Source organism: Penaeus vannamei, chromosome 10, assembly GCF_042767895.1.
Source record: "Penaeus vannamei isolate JL-2024 chromosome 10, ASM4276789v1, whole genome shotgun sequence".
NCBI classification, from domain to species: Eukaryota; Metazoa; Arthropoda; class Malacostraca; order Decapoda; family Penaeidae; genus Penaeus; species Penaeus vannamei.
Genome location: NC_091558.1, coordinates 4,233,233 through 4,245,732, shown reverse-complemented (window position 1 = coordinate 4,245,732; position 12,500 = coordinate 4,233,233).

Below are 12,500 nucleotides of genomic sequence, written 5' to 3'. Positions count from 1 at the left end.
TCCACCGAGAACCCGAGGAAATTTTCAGTAAAACCTCTCTATCTCTATGCTAGTATTAGCAGGTGTGTAATATCTATGAAGGTAGTATGACCCAAGTTGGACAAGACTATTGTTGAGTCGTAAAGTCACGTTAGTTTATTACTGATGAAGTGGCTGAGGATTGAGTCAGGAGAGAAATTATTTATCTAAAACAGCGCGTCAGTGTAACAGATAGACAGAGTAACAGGCAGAGAGATAGATAGACAGATATATATATAGATAGGGAGTTGTAGATAAGTAAATAGAGAGGACAGACAGATAGATAAATATGTATATGTAAATGTATATTTGGAAAAATGATGATGATGATAATGATACTGATTATTATTAAAAACAACAATAATAACATTAATGATAATAACAACAATAATAACAATGATAGTAATAATTATTAATAATAATGAAAATGAGAATGAGAAATATAATGATAATGAAAATAACAATAATAGCAATAATGATAATAAAAACAATGATAATAATAATGATAGTAATAATAATAATGAAGACGACGACGACAACAACAACAACAATAACAACAACAACAACAACAACCACTTTCCTCCTACTCTTCCCCAACCCCTTCCTCCTCCCCAACCTTCTTTCTCGTACCCCCACACCGCCCTTCCTCTTCCTCAACCCCATCCATTTCTCCCTCAACTTCTCCCCCCACCCCACTCCCCACCCACCAGCGGACGCGGCAGGAGCGAGGAGCGAGCTTCTTCATGGAGGGGGGGGGGGAGAAGTAAGGGGTTGGTGGTGAAGTGGATGGGGTTGAGGAAGAGGAAGGATGGTGTAGGGGTACGAGAGAGGTGGGGGAGGAGGAAGGGGTAGGAGAGGAGGAGGAAGATGGTGGGGGTGGGGGGGGGGGCGTCGAGCGTCAGCCGCGAGTTCCTCCTTCCTCCGAGCTCTGATTGTCTCTTCCTCCCGCGTCAGCAGCTGGCTCGGCTCGTCGGCGGTGACGTCGAGCTAGAAATATTTTGTGAAAAATCCTGTAGACAATTTTGCCTTTTCCTCTATATATGTATATTTTTTTATTCCTTATTATTTTTTTGTGTGTAGTTTTGACGGTGGGTAAGCGAGGAGGGTGGAGGAGGGAGGGGGGTGGATGAGGGGCATTGAAGGGGACGAGGGGGTAGGGGTGGGGGTGGGGGGATAGAAATAGGAAGGGGGAAGAGTTTCAGTTTCACAGAAAAGGGGGGGTGAGGGTGACACAAATCTGAAGAGGCATTGTATTCACACAATGGTTTCAAATTTAGATAAAAGATTTTTGTGGTATCTGATCTGCATGGATTGTGAATGCCGTAAACGGAAGAATATTTTACGAAAGAATAAGACTAGGCGCTGGAGATGTGAAGCAAAAATTGGAATAAAAGAATGAAATAAAAAGTAAACTAATAGATGGAAATGAAAATAAAATCTATTTCTGGCATGGCAAGACAGAGAACATAGATGAAAATGACCAAAGACTTTTTCTTCAGAATGAGAGGAAAGGAAAATAAATAGATACGTTTTCAAGAAGGAAATTAATCCACTAATTATCCGAGCTTTGTATCTTTTTCTTCATAATCCCTCAAAGATTCCAGATTTGTCTTCGGCTAAAATCTACCTTAGCCTACAGATTCATAAAGGAAGAAAGTGTCCTTCTGTTCGACAATTCACACACACACACACACACACACACACACACACACACACACATATATATATATATATATATATATATATGTATATATATGTACATACATGTGTACATATATTATAATCTTTATATATATGTATATACACCAACACCTACACACACACACACACATATATATATACAAATATATATATTCATGTGTGTGTGTGTTTGTGTAATGATGTGTCTGTGGAGGGGAGGGGTGTGCGTACGTGAATATCTATATATACTGCACATACATATACATTGTTTACGCCAATTAGAAATCAATACCTTGTTTTCTCGTCTTTAGTGAGAAAACAGTAAATGAATATCAGCTTTTGTTCTAGAGTTCATCTCTTCCAGTTCATCTCAAAGAAATGGAAGAGAGTATTGGTGGTATTTAAAAGAAAAGAAAAAAAATAGTGATCTAATATTATTTCGAACTGCCCCTCTGATATGTTCATTTCTGAGAATAATACCCGTAAGAAACAAATTGATAAATAAAAAGATTAATAGATCTTAGTAGTATACGCTCCAAATATCAATGGAAAGGAGACTAGAGTTCCCACAGTGGTCGATGGACAACCTACGAGTCAACCGAAATCGACGACCTAAATTCAGCTAAGAGGATTGTCGCAGATAAAGAAAAAAAAAAAAAAAGTTATTCCGAGATATTGCCCCGTAAAAAAACAATTACTTTTTTGGCAGTCCTCAGCTACAAAATTTGCCCGCTCGACACACCATTTTCGAAAGAGTTGGTACCCATTGGTCAGGATTTCTTGTTATTGCTAACTGCCCTTTTTACGCGAACGAGAATAGGAGAGGGAGAGGTGGAGGGGGGGGGGGGTCAAGTGATATCGATGATATGGAACGAAGATTGTACTTTTTTGACCTAAGCTCTTTGGATTTTTGTATGTTAGATAATCAAACCAGTATTTGGTATCAGAAAATGCACAGACTCAAAATGCAGTAACAGCATGGGATGCAGAACTCTCTCTCTCTCTCTTTCCCCAAGGCTAGGGTTATATCGCACACATGCACTCGGACACACACACATATGTGTCTGTGTGTGTGTGTGTGGTTGGGAGGTGTGTATGTGTGTCGAGAGAGAGAGAGAGAGAGAGAGAGAGAGAATGGTGAAATATTGACACCATATTCAAGTGGTACATAGCAATTGTTCAAATGAAATGGTTAAATAAGTACTCATTTATAAAACAGTTAAAAGTTTCTTATGGATTCTTGAATTTTTCAACCTATGCCACCTATAAAATGCAACGTACTTGCACCCATTTGGTTGTTGAAGGGATCAAGCAAATTTGTATGTGAGTTTATATATTAAATACTGACTTAAGCAAGGTGCACACTGTACCAAACCACCAATCCCTAGGGGCTTCCTGAACTGTATATGATTCAGTACCCACTTAAGAATCTTGATGGGGACCTTCCAGACATGGGTTGCTTTCCTTGTACAGAGTGACATCACAAGGCAAAATATACTGTACTGTTTAACTGTAATGTTGTTATATTACTCACCGAAAGTATAGGATGTATCAATTATCGTACAATACTTAATAAATATTGTGCCTGAAATACTGAAAACTCAAACTTGTATTTGATTACAGCAAGATTGTTTATATGGCAGTAAAACGTTGTTGTGTATAAAGTGCAGTTCGAGGGCCGTACAAACTCAAGGGACCCTGAATGTACACCCGAGGCAATAAATAATTCTGACTGAAATTAAAGTATGAGGTGGTAGATATAGTAACTCATTTTATATTTCACTTTAATTTATATTTTAATAGGTACATTTTCATATACCAGATCCAAGAAGCGCTTGTTTATACCATCCTCTATCAGCATATTTCACAAGAACGTGTTTCATAACTTACTCTTGAGCACAACTTTCAAGATTCATCGACGGAGCACTTATGGAAAATTATTTCTGAAAAAGTTAAAATGAAAGGAATAAAGATACTATGAATGTGCACAATTTACTAAAAAAAACAGCTATAGGTTTAAGAACATGAAAAAGGTAAAAGAATCACGAAAAAAGCAATGTGATCCTTTTACGAGATAATGCAATAAAAAGAAAATATGTACACAGAGGAAAAAGCCAAATAAAACATAAACTCAGAACTATATGCTAGAACTGTCAAAAAAGTATTTAGAGGTATTATCCCCCCCTTATATTTTATTATCATCATTATTGATAATATGTATTTATATATATTTTTTTTCTTTCTCGTCCAAATTTTGTTATGTCTCATAAGTATCTGAGAAAAATAATTTAAGCACTTCGAAGACCTCTGCTTGGCTGTCGTGGTTGAGTTTCCTGAATAAAATTTCGGTTGAAAGGCTTACAGATATTAACGTGTCTCCTTCTTACGTTTTATTTGTGTAGCTATCTGCCGTTTCCTTATTATTGTCATTATATTAACATTGTTATTAATTTTAAAATCACTGGGGCGGTAACGGCTGATAAATACTTTTAAGAATATTCTGGATGATGGAAAAGTAACATTACGGGAAAGACGCCCATATTTTTTTCTTACACTATTAATGCGTGATTATTTGGTCTTGTAACGGGAATTAAATATACGAAAAAAGAAGACATTGTGAATTGTAGAAGAATGTGTATGTACCATCAAACAACTTGTGTCCTCCATGGCAGTCCCGTGTAGTACCCGACCTACAGGAACACAAGAAAAAGTGAACGATCCCTTTGATGTACAACATACAAGGGACACAGGGCAGAGAACTTTCCTACTTTGAACTCTATTTTTCTTTCTTTCCGTAAGACAAATTGTTTAGCAAAACATTTTTTTTTTATTCACTAACATTTGAAGCATAGATATTTATCCGATAAATATTGCATGATTAAAATACAGTTCATAGCTATGGATTTGATTACAATACATGTATGCATTTACAATAATGATGATTTATGGTGTGAATGATGATAATGGCGTCGACAACAATAAAACATCTATAATACTATTGATAACAATGTTAACAACAGTAGTGTCGATAGTAGTAGTAATATAGACTAGTAGGTACACATGCACAGACTAACAGGTTTCCAAAGACTCAGACGTAAACAAACATTAAATGATCGAACCCCAGACGCACCGGAATAATGCAGCAGTGTTCAGGAAGATTAACCAGCGGGAAATGCGTACATACAAGAAAGAAGCCCTAGTCTCTCCACGCTTCCCGCATGTATTGTCCCTGGAATTCTCACTAATAATGAAGCAACTTGAAGCAACTTGAATGAGGGCGTTTGTAATGCACTCTCATCCACCTTCCTTTTCAATAACTTAAACTAAAAGATTGAGTAAAAACAAGTAAGTATAATGGCAAAGAACTTGAGGGTACAGGCCACAAACATCATAAACGAGATTTAATTATCGAGAGTTCTTCACATTTCTGGCGTTATTAGTCGTATCGCTTCTTCGTTTTATTAATTCAAGATAAAAATATATACATGTGGAAACACAAGCAGTAAACGTTTTTATGTTTAAGGAAAGAGTATGTACGGGTTCATTTTTACAACCATTATTATAGTTACATGAAACGTATTACGAGGCGGTATCCCAAGTTTTAGATACGTAAAAAAAATTAAATGCAATGTCACAAGGTAAAGTAAATCCCATAAAGGATAAAACAACATAAATATGAATATCAATAAATATAAATTAAATTCACTTCAGATAAATCCAACGTGAAAATATATTGAGAAAATATATAGTCTTTCATATTTTTTTTAAATCTTTTTCCCTGACCACACCTACACACAGACTACAATAATTATTTGCCCTTCCACATTCAGGAAATGAAGAAAAAAGTTCCAGGAAAAAGCTTGCAAGGGTTTGATTCACTTTTTTCAAAGAAAACGAAACGAAAAAAAAGAAACAGACCAAACAATCGGATCCAAAAAGAAAAATCAAACTTAATTCAGCCGACAGAAAATCACGATTCGAGAAAATAGTCGAATACTAACAAATCCGAAATAGGTACACCCACCAGCTGTACACACCATCTGTTGCAAACGCCTTTCTCGCTGTTCACTTTGTTGAAGATATATCTAGTTGTAGTTGTAGTCGAAAAAATGGTTTTGCTGCACTAGTTTAGCCTGATTGTTCCCAAGTGATAGTTAAACAAATTTCGCCAATAACTCCCGTTAGAAATCGTATTTTTTTGTCATTCCCTCATTTTATATGAATTTATTTTCACTAATCCCATAAATGATAAAACAACAGAGCATAAATAAATAGAAATTAAATTGACAGCATATAAATCCTGCGTTTTATCATTTATGGGATTAGCGAAAATAAATATATATAAAATGAGGGAATGACAAAATCGTACTTTTTCTTTATTCCCTCAATTTATATGTATATCTCTCGCTCGCCAACACCAACTGATTACAAAGCTTCAGAATAGCATTCAATGCCATTCAACAAGGTAATCGCATAGGCTATGGAAACTGATGTATGAATAGGTATAATTATAATTAAAAAAAAAAAAACTTTCAAGAACAGAAAATGGGAACTTTCCAACCCAAACATACTGAGGGATTAATTCTACTGATTTGGCAAATGTCAAAAGACTAATCTAGCGTGTAGGTTGTATAGAAATGTCAGAACTTTATTGAGAGGATTTCCGCCCTTTAGCAATATGAAAGAAAATAGATTGTAGATTTATGTTTTTCTTTTTATATCTGTGACCCTATGTTCATCAGTGTGTTTTTATGTTTGTATGTGGAAATCGACAATGTATTGAGAACTCTTTTATCTGCAGGTAACTACTCAGCAGCAAAAACGAATATATATATATATATATTTTTTTTGTGTGTGTGTGTGTGCGTGTGTGCGTGTGTGTGTGTGTGTGTGTGTGTGTGTGTGTGTGTGTGTGTGTGTGTGTGTGTGTGTGTGTGTGTGTGTGTGTGTGTGTGTGTCTGAAAGAGTGTGTGCGCGCGTGTGCTTTTCAAAAATAAAAAAGTAACTAGTAGAAGGATAATTCAAAGTACAAGCCTGCCTCCTGCCCAGCCTGCCACCCTCCATCGCAACTCGGAGGACAACCCGGAATCGCTAAGAGTCGACTGAAACCGGAGACTTAAATTCGGATTAGAGGATTTTCGCCGATGGGGGAAATATCGAAACAACGCGCAATAAAAAATAATAACCCTTTTGGCAATCCTCGGCGATGGCATCTGTTCGTTCGACACGCCATTTCTTAGCCCAACTGGAGAGAATTTCAAAGTGTTCGTGATGGCAACCGCACAATGCAAACTGTACGGTGGAAGAGGTAGTGCAAAAGCGCTTCTTACGGGACATAAACCACGTTCCTGGCAGCATAATCAAATGTAAAAACAATGACCCTTCTTTCTGGTTAATTACAGCACTGATGATGAAGGCATGTAATCCTTCGAAACGTCTGCTCGATTAATAAAGATGAGATTCTTCACGTATTTATCTACCTCTTCATACTAACGATTCGCCGCTTTACTGACAGACCCATTACGGAATGTAAAAACATCTATAGCATTGCACTTAAGCTAATATTCGTTTAGGCGATAAAGCTTCTGTAATTTGTATGGTATGTAGAATTATCCTCTCTGACACTCGCCTGGCATCTCAGAAGTATATATTGACTCTACTTAGATAACCAGAAACGTCACCATAGAAAAATTAAGGTAAGTTAGACAACGTGAATAGGCACATTATATGACTTCGTGATTCTTGAATGTCTTAGATGAATATGTTCGCAAAAAAAAGAAATAAAAGAATAATGATAATAATGATGTCATGCATGAGCGATTCGCAAATTGTATACACTATAAAAAGCTCTTCATACACAATAAACATCACGTCAAACATCATACGGGAAACGAAGAGAATTGTGTGTGTGTGTGTGTGTGTGTGTGTGTGTGTGTGTGTGTGTGTGTGTGTGTGTGTGTGTGTGTGTGTGTGTGTGTGTGTGTGTGTGTGCGTGCGCGCGCGCTTTTATAACTAGCTGCAATTACTGGAATACCATGCATGTATGTATGTACATAAACATATATATGTATTCACATACACACATAATGTATATATCTAAGTATGAATTACAAGGAATGTACGCCGTGATGTTGAAACGAAATACAGCTCCAAGCTAAGAGATTTTTTACTGCCTTTGATGTCTTTGTTGCTGTTGAACTGCCGGCATTCAGCCACAAAGTGATAGTTCTTTCCGATAAACAAGGCTGGAGCTAAAGATTAGGCAGAACTAGTGGTAGCAACCAAAGTAATCTCTGGTTGAAGCAAAAATGCATTTCCTACCAGCATTTTCTACCATTGCGAACGCGCACTGAGAGGCGTGGCTTATGAAACGTGATGGTATATACCGAAATTAAAAGACGGTTTAGCCAAAGCCAGTGAGAGACTATTCACAAGCTTGGGGCTGCGTAAACGAGGGGAAAATAAGAGGATGAATTTACCTTTTACTAGCAAATCGCAAGTAAATAAAATATTGTTAATGCAATTTTGTATTGATAATTCAATTTTAGAAAAGGGCTGGTAAAGGGGTACTTCAGTTGAGGTGTTTTAAGATATCACACCTAAGAGCAGTGATAATCTAGCATTAATTTTTGAGCGCGATTGAAAGAGGAAAGATTGAAATACAACACTTAAAGTTTCCCTTTGAATGCCTCAAAGTTGTTTGGTATCAGGTGTTTGAAGAACATGTGGTGTAAACTTCTTTCCCCCACAATTATTCAAAACTGCAATCTTTTCAGAATAGCTTAAGATCTATTGTTTAGTTTATCTACCGCACACGCACACACACACACACACACACATACACACACACACACACACACACACACACACACACACACACACACACACACACACACACACACACACACACACACACACACACAAACTTGGTAATCAAACCATACATTATAGACACATTGTTGATAACCTCACTTAAACATCATGGGGCTTGCATGTCGACCTTTTCCTCTGGCCGAGACTCAACATGCAGAGAAGGGAACGTGTAAATTGCACTGAAGTGTATCTGCAAATGGCGAATATTCTTGTGTGTTAACAGATATTTCCAGAGTGAACGCTAAATACAAGCGATAAATAGGCCCCATTATTCATCTGTTCCCTTACACGAAGAAATGTAGTTCATTTGCAGTATTTGTGTCTCTTTCAGTGATAAGGAAGAATGTGCAGACTCACTGAGCTGAGATTTGAGGTTAATTAAAATGGAATGCAATTTGGAGCGTTTCATGGGAAAATGGATAATCGATCGAAAGAAAATTTCATGGTAAGACATCTCATCTGCTAATTGCCAGATTGGCCAATCCGCAACACGGGAAATATGTCAATTTGAAAACAAAACTAACGATTCCACAGATCTATGATATCAATTATTCGCCATCATCGTCATTTCGTATATCAAAAAAAAAGAAAAAAAAAAGATAAATTTCTTTGTACATGTTTGGATCTGAAATATTAAAGAGATGTGACGTAGGTATGCACTTTAAATCCACTGTAAAATACGATAACAGTTCAATAAATGTTGAAATACAAGTGAACTCGAGTCTAGCACCAAGCATGAATTTACATTCAGATCTCCTGCTATATGGAAGGTTCATGAAATAAACGGAATATGACCGAAAAGGTTTTTTTTTTTGATAATAAGAGATTCTTAGCTCCAGCATATCAATATTTGTAGAACTTTTACTGTCCATAGATTCACAATCGATAAATAAATTCATTCTTACCAATCCCAAGCTACAGATTTTCATCGATATACATTCTTCCTACTTCGTCCAAACGTTCACCGAAAAGAAAGGAAAAGAGAAAGGCAAGAGAATAAGTGCAATTGCAAACATAAATCCGAGAAAGTCCTGACCGACAGTAACTCACCAAAGTGGTTTCTCGATCCGGCACATTCTGTCGCTAAGGATCGCTCAAAAAGTTACTTTTCTTACGGCGCGAAACCTCGGTCTTTCCTCTTCAATGACAATCCTCATGGCCGACTTTGGGTGTCCTACTACCGCTGATTCGCGACTATCTCTCTCTCTCTCTCTCTTTCGCTCTCCCTCTCTCTCTCTCTTTGTCTGTCTGTCTCTGTCTCTGTCTGTCTGTCTGTCTGTCTGTCTGTCTCTCTCTGTCTCTGTCTCTGTCTCTGTCGCTGTCTCTGTCTCTGTCTCTGTCTCTGTCTCTGTCTCTGTCTCTGTCTCTGTCTCTGTCTCTCTCGCTCTCGCTCTCGCTCACGCTCATGCTCTCCCTCTCTCTCTCTCTCTCTCTCTTTCTCCCTCTCTTTCTTTTTCTTTTCAAGGAACTGAGATTAGAAGCTATAATGTTTTAATGGCTGTGTGACTTGGATAATGATCTGATTAATGTCACAAGTCTAGATACAATCACAGGTACGCTCACAGGAGTCAGCAGTAACATAAAAACGCACATACTCACACGTACAAAAGCTAAATCTTGATAGTATAATTTAACTTTTTTATAACTTCAATAAGATAGACACACTCAAGTTGCGTCCGGACTCCAAGACATATTGGTTTCGTCTTCATGTCTCATGTTTCTTGGTAATCAACAAAAATATACCATGATTACTTCTAGCAAATGAAAAGGTCAGTGTTTTATGACCTTTATTATGAGCGTCTGTTTAATAGCATGAACAAAAAGAAGGTAGATTAAATTAATGTAATGCAGTGTCGTGACTTATTCTAATTATAGACACAACTGCACTATGGAAATTAATATTATTTATATGTGTACACACATGCACACACACATATAAATGTGTGTGTGTGTGTTTGCATACATTATATATATATATATATATATATATATATATATATATATATATATATATATATATATATATATATATATATATATATATACATATATATATATATATATATATATATATATATATATATATATATATATATATATATATATATATATATATATATATATATAGTAGATATATATATATATAGATATATATATATGTATATATGTATATAAATATATATATATATATATTTATATATAAATATATACATTATATATACATTATATATATATATATATATATATATGTAAATATATAAATATATATTTATATATATAAATATATATATTATATATTTATATATGATATATAAATGGTATATATATATATATATATATATATATATATATATATATATATATATATATATATATATATATATATATATATATATATATATATATATATATATATATATATATATATATATATATATATATATATATATATATACATATATATATTCGCAGACAAGTGTTGCCAACATCATGCATCGCGTTCCCTTGACTGCTGTGCATCAAAGAGACTTCGCTTTTCATATATTGTGTTGTTGCAGGTCAGGGACTCCATTGATAGGTCGAGGAAGTGCGCCGACTTGGGTTTAAAGCGGTTTCTTTTTGGCCTGAGAGATGACAGGTACTAGTCAAACGCTATGGAGGAAGTGTCAGTAGTGTATTTGCAAACAAACACGGGCGCAAATACACACACATTAACGCACACACACACACACACACACACACACACACACACACATATATATATATATATATATATATATATATATATATATATATATATATATATATATATATATATATGAGTGTGTGTGTGTGTGTGTAGAAAGGTATGAATGAGAATGAATATCTTCGCAATACAAGAGATGTATATGACCAGTTTCGAAACACACATACACACACGCACACACACATTTATATGTATGTATGTATGTATGTATGTATACTGTATATATATATATATATATATATATATATATATATATATATATATATATATATATATATATATATATATATATATACAGTATGCACTGGAGATCACTGAAATTATGAAATACAATGAAAACAAGGCTGTTGGCCAGATAGGTCTTTGCAATGAACAATTCCATGAGTATATTTTTACAGCAAGAAACATACTATTCCCTCTTCGTTTGTTTGGAGAACCGATTATCAAGCGTTCGCCTTTACTTAATGCACTACACTTATAGCCTCTTCCACGAGATCGTAAAGTCACCTGAGATTTTCGTAAGAACGTTATTTTCAGGTGAAGAATCCGAAGCCATTTTGGTTCCTAGGCAATGGAGCGCTGTGTAAAATGTGGATTCGTCGAGACAGCACATCAGGAGCAATGCAACATGCAACCTAATTCTGCATTTGCAAGAATTCCAGATGTCTTTAGTTATCTAACCCAACAAAAGCAGCGACATAGATTTGGGTTATTGAAATATGTTCTGCCGTTGCAAGAATGAGAAAAAAAAATCTACAGTGCAAGCTAATTTTTATGAGATCATTTGAATAATTCTAATAGATTGAACAATATTTTTTTAAACTGATTCATAATATCAATAAATATATTTCGAAAATCCAAGCATGAAGCGTGTATTAACGGTCCATATTTAAAAAAAATAATATTCAGATGTTTTGCAACAAATCCAGGTCTTAATATGCATTGACAAAAAAAGAAAAAAAAGAGCAAGCAACGCTGTTTCATATCATCGACCTCAATACCTGGTCTTTCCTAACACTTCTCTTGAATGACAACGATAATACAGGAATTTCTAACCAGTCAGGACTAGTTTTTTTTCGGAAATGGACCTTCCAACGGGCAAATTTTGTCGCTTCCGATTTGTCCGAAAAGTAATTGTTATTTGCGAAGCCGTATCCGGACCATTTTTCCCCATCGGCGGCAA